Source organism: Littorina saxatilis, linkage group LG12, assembly GCF_037325665.1.
Source record: "Littorina saxatilis isolate snail1 linkage group LG12, US_GU_Lsax_2.0, whole genome shotgun sequence".
Taxonomy (NCBI): domain Eukaryota; kingdom Metazoa; phylum Mollusca; class Gastropoda; order Littorinimorpha; family Littorinidae; genus Littorina; species Littorina saxatilis.
The window spans coordinates 39,483,975-39,486,643 of record NC_090256.1 but is presented as its reverse complement, the minus strand read 5'-3'; positions in this window follow the sequence as shown (position 1 = coordinate 39,486,643).

Here is a 2,669-nt window from a genome sequence, read left to right as displayed (position 1 = left end):
CTGACACAGGTTAATGTGCATTTTACAGACACATGTTAATGGACATTTTACAGACACATGTTGATGGACATTTTACAGACACATGTTAATGGACATTTTACAAGCACATTGTTAAAGGTACCTTATTTACTTTGTAAAAGATCATGTATACAAATCAACACATAGCTATCCAGGCTTTTACAGGGGTAAGAGAATCCTTCCATTTCAAAATTCATGTCACTGATTGAAATAGATGTCAGTGTTGAAATTAACTCAGCCAAAATATCTGACTCTGCACAGAAAGCAGCCAGGCTGGGAGGATGCTGAATACATTGGAACCCCCCCCCCCCCTTTTTAAGACCCCCCAATGTAAGACTCCCTCCCTTTTAAGACCCGGTTTTCTTAGACTTTTTGTTCATAACCTCTGATAATTTACCCCCATTTTAAGACTCCCTCCTTATCATGACCTATGTTTCTCAGATGTTTTGAGGTCTTAAAAGGGGGGTTCCACTGTATCTCACAGGGCTCCCCAAACTGTGCGTCCTTGGCACTAAACCTGAAAAGAGCGGGTCCCGGTATGCACTTAAATTGCAATATCAGGTAACCGTCGGAACTGATTTTCATATTGTAATCGCCTACTTAGTTCTACACAAAATGGACAAGAGTGTACACTTGACTGGATTTTGAAGATGAGAACATTTTCCGACACACATGTATCGATGCGAATTTAAACGATATGACAAATAACTCTTTTGTGAAGGTCTCGCACACCTTTCAAAAGTTCTCCTTGTCATGGGACCCTCCTTGGACCCCTCAAAGATAAAACTCGGGGTCCCAGGACCCTCTAGGTAGAGTGTCTGAAGGGAGCCCTGATCCCAGGTAAAAGCCTTGAAGGATCTGTGAAGGCATCTTCAACACCTTTGCACTCTATATGTACATCAAGTTTTGTTTGTTCTGTAGATTGCGCTGCATACAAGTTTCACTTTGTGCGGTCAGGTGTGCATCACTGTCTCAGACAAAAAGACTGCAAGTTGCATTGTTTGTCACACTATACCATCCTACTACAGTCGGACCTGTCTATAACGACCACCAAAGGAACCAACTAAAAGTGCCAGGTGGTCGTTATGGAAAGGTGAATTATATAGGAAAGAGCCTCGTCAGGATTTCTTTGGGGTGGTCATAATGGGCAGATGGTAGTAATCAAGAGGAGGTCATCAGGGCAGGTTCAACTGTATGTATACTATATCACACTGTGACACTTCTTTAAGTTGCAGTGCAAAATGGGAAGCACACATGTATTTCAAACTTCCTCCTCTATGCCCAGAAGCAATAATGAATATGTGCTGAAAATGTTAAGAATTCACTGCATCTGGAAGATACTGCAGTATGAACTGGCTATATTAATGGTGTGAAATTGTTATTTAATGCAGCGCAATTTACAACCCAGACATACACCATGCATCTACAAAATATGTACAGATCAATGCTCTATATAATTTCATGTGCTCATCATTTCAACAGTGAGGCAGTTAGGCTAAAGGCCTTGTACTGAATAACAACTGATAGTAATGCAATGATTATCACAACGCTAGCAGTCCAGTAACAAACGACTGGACAAAATCTATGCATAATTTAAATGAATAAACATGAGGTTGTGACTGACTTCATTTTTAAATCATCGCCACAAGAACAATGAGGTCATGACATTTTTTTTATAAAAGGCATGTGTTTTTTATCCTGACTCACGAAGCATGCTAACGGCAACAAGAGATTCTTTGCAATACACTGTCTGAAATAAGCAGACAAAGTAATTACACACTAGATTTTGGGACAAACAGAGCACACAAAAATTCCCTGGACTGGCAAAATTAAGATGGGACACATTATATGTATTGAAGTGAAAAAAGACTGAAAAAGTTACCTCAGTTGGGGACATGGTATACACAGGTAGAGCGATGAGGTAGGGGACTGGGACTGTATACACTTTGTACGATAACAGACGTTTTACCCTGAAACAATTCTTACAGGTTGTGGAAGAGTAATGCCCCCCCCCCCCCCCACCCCCAGTTTGAGAGATGGAATACATAGGTAGAGCAATGAGACAGATTAAATACACTTTGTACGATAACAGACGTTTTACCCTGAAACAATTCTTACAGGTCTTAGTCAAGCTGTGGAACTCACAGAATGAAACTGAACGTAGTCCGCCGCTAGTGCAAAAGGCAGTGAAAGTGACGAGCCTGTTTGGCGCGGTAGCGATTGCGCTGTGCTTTACTGTACCTCTCTTCGTTTTAACTTTCTGAGCGTGTTTTTAATCCAAACATATCATATCTATATGTTTTTGGAATCAGGAACCGACAAGGAATAAGATGAAATAGTTTTTAAAACGATTTCCGAAATTTAATTTTGATCATAATTTTTATATTTTTAATTTTCAGAGCTTGTTTTTAATCCAAATATAACATATGTATATGTTTTTGGAATCAGAAAATGACGAAAAATAAGATGAAATTGTTTTTGGATCGTTTAATAAAAAAATAATTTTAATTAGAAGTTTCCGATTTTTAATGACCAAACTCACTCATTAGTTTTTAAGCCACCAAGCTGAAATGCAATACCAAACCCCGGCCTTCGTCGAAGATTGCTTTGCCAAAATTTCAATCAATTTAATTGAAAAATGAGGGTGTGAC